Source organism: Schistocerca piceifrons, chromosome 1, assembly GCF_021461385.2.
Source record: "Schistocerca piceifrons isolate TAMUIC-IGC-003096 chromosome 1, iqSchPice1.1, whole genome shotgun sequence".
NCBI lineage: Eukaryota > Metazoa > Arthropoda > Insecta > Orthoptera > Acrididae > Schistocerca > Schistocerca piceifrons.
The window spans coordinates 1,066,866,289-1,066,878,309 of record NC_060138.1 but is presented as its reverse complement, the minus strand read 5'-3'; the positions used below and the strand labels follow the sequence as shown (position 1 = coordinate 1,066,878,309).

The 12,021-nt window shown below is 41.9% G+C and overlaps 1 protein-coding gene across 2 annotated transcripts in view; it reads right to left on the bottom strand.

Moving 5' to 3' along the window:
* Window positions 1-12,021, bottom strand: part of LOC124757160 — a 430,922-nt gene that overhangs the window by 43,853 nt on the left and 375,048 nt on the right. The gene's annotated exons all lie outside the window — the stretch shown is intronic.

Sequence of the window (12,021 nt, the reverse complement as noted above, 5' to 3'; positions counted from 1 at the left end):
TTATTTAAAACAACGTTAGAATGTAAATCACTATTAAGGTATTATCAGAAGTTACTTTCAGTCTCCGATCAACCGTTCTCACATCTTGTTCACTCTTTGCTGCGGGATTACTGTGCAAATAGAGAACCACCACTTGACTCATCCTTTACGTAATTTCTTTATGTTTCCGGTTCGTTTTTGCTGTAACGCCCGCAAAACAAGCACAGAAACTAGAGATAAAAAGGTAGTGATAACGCTGTCTGAAATAACGGAATTCTCTGAATGCACTGTAGCAGCAGATTGCGGGCTCCTCGAAGACGTTCAAGTGCAAGTACTTTCTGTAGTCCTCCGTAGCGTCTGTCGGAGAAATACAGATGTCGCAATATTCTGCCATGTAACGTTCTTGTCAATACATTACAGTGACAGAACTACTAGTGTGAATCTGCAGTTATTCGAAACTTGATACTGTTTCAATTATGCGTGTAAACGAGAAATTTTCAAAGATCTTTATCCTATATTTTGATGGTGGAAGTAGCGTTAACTTTATTTTTCACGTGTCGGCTTTTAAGGTAAGCGTTACCTGTTTACGATCTAGATTACTACAGTTACAACGATATTATTAATGCCAAGCGGCAAGAACGGACTACTATTCTTGTAATAATAATCCCGAGTGGCTCATAGACTCGTGCACACAATTTGGAGGCTTTTTCATCAACGTCTCCACTTATTTATTAAAGACATGCCCACGAAAGAAAGAATGGTCACAGGAAACGTATCTCCACGGCAACAGACGGGGCTCGGGGTCTACCATTTTGCACTAAAATATACTGATGGTGCAATATTCGATCTGTTGCAATATTAATTCTTTTTCATGAGCACTAATCGTGAAACATATCTGCAGCATCTCAACGCAATCAGGTTATTAGATGTATAGACACCTATATAATGTCACGTAAAGAAGATATTCAGTACCTGCTAGCAAGGCAAAAACATAGTTAAACTCAATCTATTTTTACAGTAATACGCCAATCCAGTGTCTTTTTGTGAGAAAAGTTAATTATTTCATACTATTATTGTTTGTTTGAATTTCAAGATATTCCAGTAGGAACCGGATCTTAATAAGGCGGACTAAGTAACACTGCATCATGGCAGAATTCTACCACAAATTTGCGCTAAGATAAGATTTACAGAAAGTATCTCAACCCCCTTTTTTTGTGTCACAATATCATCAGTTAAGTGGGTCACTGAGGAAGGACAGGCAATAGGCAAAGTAGAATTTAAAGGGGCATCCAGACCTTGTTTTATGTAACGACGCCAAAATGGCGGAACGAACAAGAAATTCGGAAATCTTCGCCGTTTTTTTTTTTTTTTTTTTTTTTGTTGCTCCCCCAAATCATAATTATGTAAATAACTACTGATTATCACAAAATAATGTGTTAAATATAATTTAAAATTGTTGTTATTTCAAACAGGAACAAGCAGTAAATGTAGTGTTGTAATGGTAGCAGTTAAAATAACGAAGTGATAGCTAGCAGAAAGATTTTGTTGCTGTAGAAATAATACTTTCCAAGCTGCTGGTAGATGTTACGACATTGTTTAGTTCCTTTCTCTGCGTTATTTTGCAATGTCCTTGCCAAAAAGAAAAAACTCTGTTATATCCTAGTACATGATAGAAGTGAACTCCCCGAGTCTGTTATGCTAATTACCGATATGAAAAGGGATGAGTGCGCTAAATCAGTAGTAGGGAAAACGAATAGAAAATTTAGATTTGTAAGAAGGGTTCTAGGTAAGTAGTGCATGTGTAAAAGAAATCGCATGGAATACGCTAATGGGACCAGTTCCTGGTTGTTTTGTTGGTTCTTTGATTTGGGAGACGGGACCAAACAGCGAGGTCATCGGTTCCATCGGATTAGGGAAGGATAGGGAAGGAAATCGACCGTGCCTGTTCAAAGGAACCATCCCGACATTCGCATGAGGCGATTTAGGGAGATCCCGGGAAACCTAAATCAGGATGGCCGGACGCGGGTTTCAACCGTCGTCGTCCTGAATGCGAGTGCCGTGTGCTAACCACTGCGCCATTTCGCTCGGTCCAGTTTCTGGAGAAACGGGAATTTCTCCAGAGTTTGGTATCTGTATGAAGTAGTAGTGGCTGATGGCCTAGAACTAATATAGAGACTTGCGCTAGGCTCATATCAGGCCAGTGCATCGTTTACAAACTGTGATGAATTTGGAGAACTGAAGTTCGTATATTCGGAAGGAAGGCGGGTTCGTTACCATAAAACCCTGTCGAGTAAATTTAGGGAACTGATATTCGAGGAAAACACGCAACATCTGTGCTGCCTCCATCGTGTGTTTCACGGAAGAGCCATGAGAATCAGATGTGGAAGATTACAGATAGCCATTTTTCTCACGCTTCACACTCTAACGGAATATAAGTGGAAGAAGCAACGAAATATCGTCCACCACGCACTGTGCATTGGCTTGAGAACGTGTAAATGTAGGTACAAGATAATTATGATTTTTTCTTATAATATTTACAATCAGTATGGCACTGGAGACACACATCATAACATTAATACGTGGACATCGAAAACTGAAGTACCGATTTTTAATGTTAATTATACAGGGAGGACAATGAAACATATAATTTGAAAGGTACTGTGCCATAGATGTGGGGAAAAAATAATGTTTGTACGTAGCCGTTAAGGAAGGTAAATGGAAATGGACAAAGACAAATGAGAAAAGTTTTGCTCTGTCTCTCACACTGCTATACTAGCTTCTACCTCGCGCACCGATCGCATGCTATGGTACAACTGACAGACGAAAGTAACAACGGTTCGTGAAACCGTATTCTGGTGACGTTCATGTTTAAATGTTGCAGGTGGATTACTTGCAGTAACAAACGCAAACCGCGCACCTACAGTGCTGCAACCGCTATGTCGTTGATGTCAGCAGTGGAAAACAAAACTTCGTACTAAAAAAGGCAACACAGACTGTACTAGGGAAACACAGACAGTACATACCGTTGTTTATTGGAGTCGTTTTTTCGCTTATTTTTGTCTAAGAGTAAACGGAACTAACTTTCTATTCATTTGCCGCAGTTAATACAAAATTTGATGTACGTTCCTAATTTTCAGTTTCTTCGTTCTGAATAGCTATGAATTCCCTTATTAGACCGAAACTCTATTTGATTTAGTCTGTGCCTCGGAGAAGAACACTAACGGAACGGACACAAAAACAAAGAGCTAGAGAGACATTTCTTGCGTAGACGAAGTAACAGAAGTAATATGGACACTGATAGTGATAAATGTATTGTTGTTTTGAATGACACATTTAAATGTGCACTGAAAGCAATTCCAAATCATTTTTGGAGTTGTAACTAAGCACAGATTTTATAATGGCAAACATTTTGCGTCTGAGTTTACGTGATACAACGGCATTCACATTGTGTTGCCACAATGGAAAATATTCGTAGCTACATTGCAGCATTTCCTACGGTCAGTTCTGAGGCTAACGTATCTGACACGTGGAGTGGACCACTTTCAACAAACGACATTTTTTGTCATAGGCAAGATCTAAAAATTTGCATATGAGTAAATTCTAATTAATCAAATAAAAACTGACTTTCGTTATTTTATAAACGCTATTGGTCGAATTTCGACCACAGCTAAATATGAACAACGTATTTTTGGTAACATTTTTGGTAAACAGTATTCAACATTTTTGGGAAACAGTGATCTGGTAAGCTATACTAAATCCGTGAAAAAACTGTTTATAACGCGATGGTTATTTTATTAAAATGACCGTTTTCGGCTTAGTCTTACGGCAATCTTCAGAACAGCACGATCAGCTGAAGTTGATTGCATATTTAGCGACTGAGATCAACTGCATGTTCTACACATCATTAACTTCAGCTGATGGTGCTGTTCTGAAGATGGCCCGCGACTAGGCCGAAATCGGTCATTTTAATAAAATAACCATCGCGATCTAGACTGTTTTTGATCAGAAGGCAAGGAAACTTAATAAACGCCGAACCGTACACGTGTAACAAAGCTTAATAAATGCTGAATCGTAGTTCGGGATCGTCTACCCTTATTTGAGCTTCCCCGAAATAAAAAGACGATCTTCCGCGCAACAAATACAGCGAAAGATGATATTAAGCCAAACTCTTTGATTTTCCGGCGTTATTGCAGAATCAGTTTCCATTTTGGCTGTATTTCTTTCTTGCCGGAGATGCAGAACCGGCAACTTGACATATACGTATTGAGGAAACGCGCGGATCCCACCATCTTGAGCCTATGCTGTGTTTCCCTCCGCGGCTGCTCTGCTCTGGGCGCGTGTAATAACACGAGAATCTTCTCACAGGACCTCTCGATTACAGGAGAGCACAAAAAACCTGCTTGAAAGCGAACGTCGGTGGGGCTGTGGTGTCGCTACCCAGGCAATAACGCTGGGTGGGCAAACAAGAGTGTTCTATCCTGCCTTCCCGCTTCCCTCCCTACGCCAATCCCCGTCTCCGAGAATGTCGTTGAGAGTAGTCGTTCTCGGAAATTAAACGTGTGTCGCGCTTGGTGTGGCGGAGAACTTACAGAAAACAGCCCGTGCGCATTTATTTCTACCGTACAGATTTCAGGCGGGGAGCACACGTTGACTGGGTGAACTGTTGCCGTCATTTGTATTTATTTACTGGTAGTCAGTGAAGAATTTACGTTTAACCCACATAAGGAAGCATTACGACGTTAATGGAGTACGAAATATCCTCTGTACCATCAGTTTACATTCTTTTTCTGGTAGTCAGTGAAGGAATTATGTTTATCCCACACAAGGAAGCATGATATCGTTTCTCGAGCACGAAATCTCCTCTGTAACAGCCGACACGGATTCCGTAAACACATCTTTCGGAATACAATTCGCTCTGTTCGTTCATGAAATCCAGCGCGTCTTAGGCAAAGAAGTGCAGTTTGATGCTGTGTTCCTTGACTTCTGAAAAGCATGCAATAGTTCCTTACTGTCGTTTAGTACCCAGACTAGGAGCTTACCGAGTCTCAGATCACGTTTGTAACTGGACGCAGAACTTTCTAAGAAATAGAACTCAGTATGTTATTCTTAAGACGTAAAGAGAATTTTTGGATTACTCCAAGCATTTTACAGTAGATTTAAACGAGCAAGCTCCATGAGGCTTTTTGCGGACGATGCTGTTGTCTGCAAGAAGATAGCAATGCTAGAAGACAGCGAAATGCAGGAAGACCTACGGAGGATCGATAATAGGTGCAGGCTATGGCAGTTGACCCTGAACGTACGTAATAATTGCCCGTGAATTGGAGAAGAGATACATTACTGTTCGATAACGCTATTGATGACAGGTCACACGAAACAGTTAACATCCGTGAAATACGTCGGAGTAATTATCCAGAGCGACCTAAACCGTAATGGCCATACAAAACAAATAGTAAGGCAATGTAATTCATCCACGAAAGAAGTTACTTACAAAGTACTTGTTGACTGGTTGCTCAGTATTTTTCACTATGTTGTGTCCGTTAACAAGTGGAATAACAGGAGAGCCGGCCGGCGTGGCCGAGCGCTTCTAGGCGCTACAGTCTGGAACCGCGCGACTGCTACGGTCGCAGGTTCGAATCCTGCCTCGGGCATGGATGTGTCTGATGTCCTTAGGCTAGTTAGGTTTAAGTAGTTCTAAGTTCTAGGGAACTGATGACCTCAGAAGTTAAGTTCCATAGTACTCAGAGCCATTTGAACCATTTGATAACAGGAGAGAGAAAGAGAAAGAGAGAGAGAACTATCGTCACGGAACCGTTTAGTCAGCACCAGTGCGCTACGGACATGCTCATCAACCTCTAGTAGCATTCACTACAAGAGAAGCATAGTGTATCACGAATTCCTCTCCTGTGCCAACTTTTTCGTCTCAGAGTATCAATTGCAGCCTGCGTCCTCATTCCAATCTGTCTTCCCCTACAGTTTTTACCATCTGCAGCTCCCTCTAGTACTATGGAAGTTACTCCCTGTCAGGATGTATATGAAGTCAAGGAAAAAAAATCCCCGAATTTTCCCAAATTTCCCGGTTCAAATTACACTTTTTCCCCTGGAGTTGTAAAACTTATCAATCCTTTGAATAGTAAAGATATTATATACCGACGTAGAACATCCGGTCACTTTAGGAAACAAAATTTGACAAAAAACAGCACGTTTTGGAATGGTCTTTGATCCATAGCAACATGTCCATCGATGCTTTCATATTACTCAAGTACAAATACGAATTCTACCAATTACAGCACGGTGGCTTCCGAAGCACTGACATCGAAATTCGATACGATTTGTCTCTCAATTACAGCTCACGTCATGTGATCACGACAGCCAATGACAGCAGATATTCAGAGCAAAGGATGCCTGATAATAAATATGCCAGTATAATTTTACATAACGGCGTAAATGTAGCTGGTCTTCTGGGCCGGAAACATTTCTAAGGAGCTGATCCTTGATGTGTTAAGTTTTGAATGAGAGTGAAACGCTCCGTAATTTTAGAAATTCATCGCACATTCTCACACGTAACGTAATTCATCTTGCGTGAATGAAAATTTACTTAGAAAATAACGCCATTAAAACCACCATTCGCAATACTTAGAAAACAGGCGTTACTCCGCCAATGTAGGAAGCCACTGCTTGGTGTCTGTTCTGCTCATATGGCTTTCGTTACATTGTTATTTGGAATTTCGTGCGTACTGGGGCATCACATGACAATGTGCAATACTGTGGCATGTTGTTCGAAGGAGAGATAGGAGTTATTGTATTTAGGGCTATTGTTTTATCGTATCCTATCGAGATAAGGGGTGCCAAATCATTTATCATTTCAAAACTAGACCCTACAACTCAAAGTACCCCAAGAGTTTGCTATGTGGTGACTTTTAACATAGATTTTTGTTGTTCGTGCTCTGCAATGCTGTTATGTAGCATTTCGAATCAGGTTTACTTCGACACAACACTGCGAATAGCTAGTCAGGAGGACTACAAGTTTCTTGCAAAAATAAAAAGCTGTTGTTTGTATGCACCACAACTGAGGACAATAAAGTACAATAAGCCTTTCATAACTGTTTCAAACTGTATTAAAAATTAACAAGGTTGTCTGTGAGCCAAGAAACTGTACAACTGGCGGTTTATATTCTACTCCTGGAAGAAATGTAAAGCTACGTAGAGAGTTACAATGATAAAACACGGTGCGCTGCCAGTCAATAGTTTATAGAAGAATGGCGTTTTGTAAATTTAAGACGAAAACAACACAAATTAAGAAATAACGTCAAGCCTAAAGGAGGTACCAGACAAGTGTTGAAACACATCTTGCTCTCGAAAACACTATGATTCGCGGAAGCCAGATTTGTAAAATTATGCGGAAGTTTTCAGTATATCTCAAAAAAAATATTTTATTCAATACAACTGACCAAATTTGCCTGCTTAGTCATGTTAAATTTACGTATGTTAGTACGTTTATAGTATTAGCGGATCTTACGTTATGTCATAGAAAAAAGGACATCAGAGAATACTCCAAGAACCCTGAAATTTCGGAAATCAAACTAAAATGCAAAATACGGCTTGAAGTGCACATTCGTATGTCCAAATTCACATTGAGTAGGCCCCCGCCTAGCATGAAAGATTTCAGCGTGGTTTTCGGGTTGCCAGTGCTCTTGGAGTACCAATACTGTATTATCTCATGTTTGGTTCTTTATTATGGCATAATGTCAAACGTGCAAGAAGATGAAAACGTGCACTTAAAATTCAGCGAACAGCTGAAACCAGCCAAGAGTGTGAAATGAACAACTGGTATCGAATTAATTGACTGCCTCTGCGGGAAACATTAATAAAAGCCCCATTTCTTCAGCAAACCGCCAAAAATACATTCATTGTCCTGCAATACGTTTAATGCTTGATTGCTAATAACGTGGAAACAAAAATGTTCATAAATTTAGTCTTCCGTAATTATGTGAATGTGCTTTAATACAATTGATAGCTCGTAATCTCAGAAATCCGTTTTGTTTCCATTTGACGTGAGAGCTGTAAACGAAACAGAAAAAAAGGAACGTGTGGCACAAGGAGATTACCCAGCACCACAACTTGGACTGCTCTGCGCGTCATCGAAAGTGGTTTATTGTTATGAAGTATTGCTTAGTCTTCGTCCTAAAGCCTTTGAGACATTTTGCTGTCGGCAGACGATTGTGCGTGCACCGTGCTTTGTTGTTGTAAATGATGCATTTTCTTTGCAACTAAAGTTTTATTTTGATGCTATATTTTCGTTTCAGTTTTATTGCTGCAGTGTTATAGTGCTGTAGCGGGCCAAAGTAAACTTCTTCGTTAGAGTATCAGTTCTTATCAGCAAAAACCACAAAAATTTGTCTGAGAACTGAAACAATGAAAAATCCCGCTTTTCTCCCGGTTGATAAAAGTCTCAGTTTTTTCCCGGATTTCCTGGTTGTCCCGGGACCTATGCACACCACCTGCTGTCTGAAAAGATGTCCTATTATGTCCTATTATCCTGTCCCTCCTTATTATCGGTGTTTTCCATACATTCCTTTCCTCGCCGATTCCGCGGAGAACCTCCTTATTCCTTCCCTTATCAGTCCATCTAATTTTCAACATTTGTCTGTAGCTTCACATCTCAGATGCTTCGATTCTCTCCTGTTCCGGTTTTCCCACAGTCCATGTTTCAAAGCCACACAATGCTGTGCTCCAAACGTACATTCTCAGAATCTTCTTCCTCAAATTAAGGCCTTTGTTTGATACTAGTAGACTTCTCTTGGCCAGGAATGCCCTTTTCGACAGTGCTCCTCTCCTCTTTATGTCCTGCTTGCTTTTCTTGCTGCGTAGGTAGCAGAAGCCCTGAACTACCTGATGACCGCCAATTGTGACGTTAAGTTCAAAAAATGTTCAAATGTGTGTGTGATTTTATGGGACTTAACTGCTAAGGTCATCAGTCCCTAAACTTACACACTGTTGTTGCTGTTGTCTTCAGTCCTGAGACTGGTTTGATGCAGCTCTCCATGCTACTCTATCCTGTGCAAGCTTCTTCATCTCCCAGTACTTACTGCAACCTACATCCTTCTGAATCTGCTTAGTGTATTCATCTCTTGGTCTCCCTCTACGATTTTTACCCTCCACGCTGCCCTCCAATGCTATTTGTGATCACTTGATGCCTCAGAACATGTCCTACCAACCGGTCCCTTCTTCTTATCAAGTTATGCCACAAACTCCTCCCCAATTCTATTCCATACCTCCACATTAGTTATGTGGTCTACCCATCTAATCTTCAGCATTCTTCCGTAGCACCACATTTCGAAAGCTTCTATTCTCATCTTGTCCAAACTATTTATCGTCCATGTTTCACTTCCATACATGGCTACACTCCATACAAATACTTTTAGAAACGACTTCCTGACACTTAAATCTATAATCGATGTTAACAAATATCTCTTCTTCAGAAACGCTTTCCTTGCCATTGCCAGTCTACATTTTATATCCTCTCTACTTCGACCATCATCAGTAATTTTTCTCCCAAAATAGCAAAACTCCTTTACTACTTTAAGTGTCTCATTTCCTAATCTAATTCCCTCAGCATCACTCGACTTAATTTGACTACATTCCATCATCCTCGTTTTGCTTTTGTTGTTGTTCATCTTATATCCTCCTTTCAAGACACTGTCCATTCCGTTCAACTGCTCTTCCAAGTCCTTTGCCGTCTCTGGCAGAATTACAATGTTGTCGGCGAACCTCAAAGTTTTTATTTCTTCTCCATGGATTTTAATACCTACTCCGAATTTTTCTTTTGTTTCCTTTACTGCTTGCTCAAAATACAGATTGAATAACATCGGGGAGAGGCTACAACCCTGTCTCACTCCCTTCCCAACCACTGCTTCCCTTTCGTGCCCCTTGACTCTTATAACTGCCATCTGGTTTCTGTACAAATTGTAAATAGCCTTTCGCTCCCTGTATTTTATCCCTAACACCTTTAGAATTTGAAAGAGAGTATTCCAGTCAACTTTGTCAAAAGCTTTCTCTAAGTCCATAATTGCTAGAAATGTAGGTTTGCCTTTCCTTAATCTATTTTCTAAGATAATTCGTAGGGTCGGTATTGCCTCACGTGTTCCAACATTTCTGCGGAATCCAAACTGATCTTCCCCGAGGTCCGCTTCTACCATTTTTTCCATTCGTCTGTAAAGAATTCGCGTTAGTATTTTGCAGCTGTGACTTATTAAACTGATAGTTCGGTAATTTTCACATCTTTAAACACCTGCTTTCTTTGGGATTGGAATTATTATATTCTTCTTGAAGTCTGAGGGTATTTCGCCTGTCTCATACATCTTGCTCACCAGATGGTATAGTTTTGTCAGGACTGGCTCTCCCAAGGCCGTCAGTAGTTCCAATGGAATGTTGTCTACTCCCGGGGCCTTGTTTCGACTCAGGTCTTTCAGTGCTCTGTCAAACTCTTCACGCAGTATCGTATCTCCCATTTCATCTTCATCTATATCCTCTTCCGTTTCCATAATATTGTCCTCAATTACATCGCCCTTGTATAGACCTTCTATATACTCCTTCCACCATTCTGCTTTCCCTACTTTGCTTACACACTACTTAACCTAAATCATCCTAAGGACAAACACACACACCCATGCCCGAGGGAGGACTCGAACCTCCGCCGGGACCAGCCGCACAGTCCATGACTGCAGCGCCTTAGGCCGCTTTTTTTTTTTAATCTTATTTTGTTCGTTTTCGTTCGTTGTATCTGCTCCGGGCGGACGTCGAAAGACACCCGTTTCAGTTCGTTGTTGATCCATTAACTCAGTTTTTTTTTTTTTATTACAGAGGGCAGCTATGCCTCTGACCTAACACGCTGAGCTACCGTGCCGGCACCGCTCGGCTAATGCTGTGCGGCTGTGATGTTAAGTTCCTTGCTGTTCTCATCTCTGCTACTTCTCACTACTTTCTTCGACTTACTCTCAATCCATGGTCTGTATTCATTAGACTGTTCCTTCTGTTCTACAGATACTGTAATTTTTCCTCACTGTCAGTGAGGATGGCAATGTCATTTTCTTATAGTCACTCATAGCCGACACTTTCGTCCGCAGCTCGTGGTCGTGCGGTAGCGTTCTCGCTTCCCGCGCCCGGGTTCCCAGGTTCGATTCCCGGCGGGGTCAGGGATTTTCTCTGCCTCGTGATGACTGGGTGTTGTGTGCTGTCCTTAGGTTAGTTAGGTTTAAGTAGTTCTAAGTTCTAGGGGACTGATGACCATAGCTGTTAAGTCCCATAGTGCTCAGAGCCATTTGAACCATTTGAGCCGACACTTTTCGATACTCTACACCATCATCAGCAAACAGACGCAGATTGCTGCTTAGCCAATCCGTGTGATCTTTAATGTTGAGAGGGAACGAGAGCGGTCTTGTCACACTTCCCCAGGGCACTCCTGACGATCTTTGCCTGTGATGTACACTCGTGATACGTTACCATGAGATCATTTTTCTTCTGGGTACGTAAGAGGCATCAGTAGTGCAGTTATCCGGTGGGAAAATTAGATGAGAAGGCGAGTCTGCTGTAGTTCGTTTCCAGCGGGGACGTTGGTGCAGGTCCAGCGCCGCGTTCAGTAGGTGGGACGCGGGGAGCGCGGGCCCTGATCAAAGCGGGCGCGTCGCTCTTCTTCTAGTTCCGCTTTATCTGTTAGCGAGGCCTTTTTGTTAAATTACGACTCGGCCGCGGCTTTTATCTCGGCTGAGGCCACCCGCGGCGCGTACAACCTCCTCCTCCTCCTCCTCCTCCTCCTCCTCTCCCCAAAGCGGCAGACTGCGACGGGACGAGAGCCTGAGCAGACCGCGGCCGCGCGTGTTTCATGTCTCCACGGCCCGACCGGAAAAAAGACGAAGCAGAAGCGATCCGCCTCCCGTGGGGCCCCATAACAACACTTTACTGCCGCCGGACGAACGGCCAGATGGCTCGCTGGGTCACGGCAACCTCACTGGACACCCGACCTCCTCCCGTCGGCGTGGGTTAGAC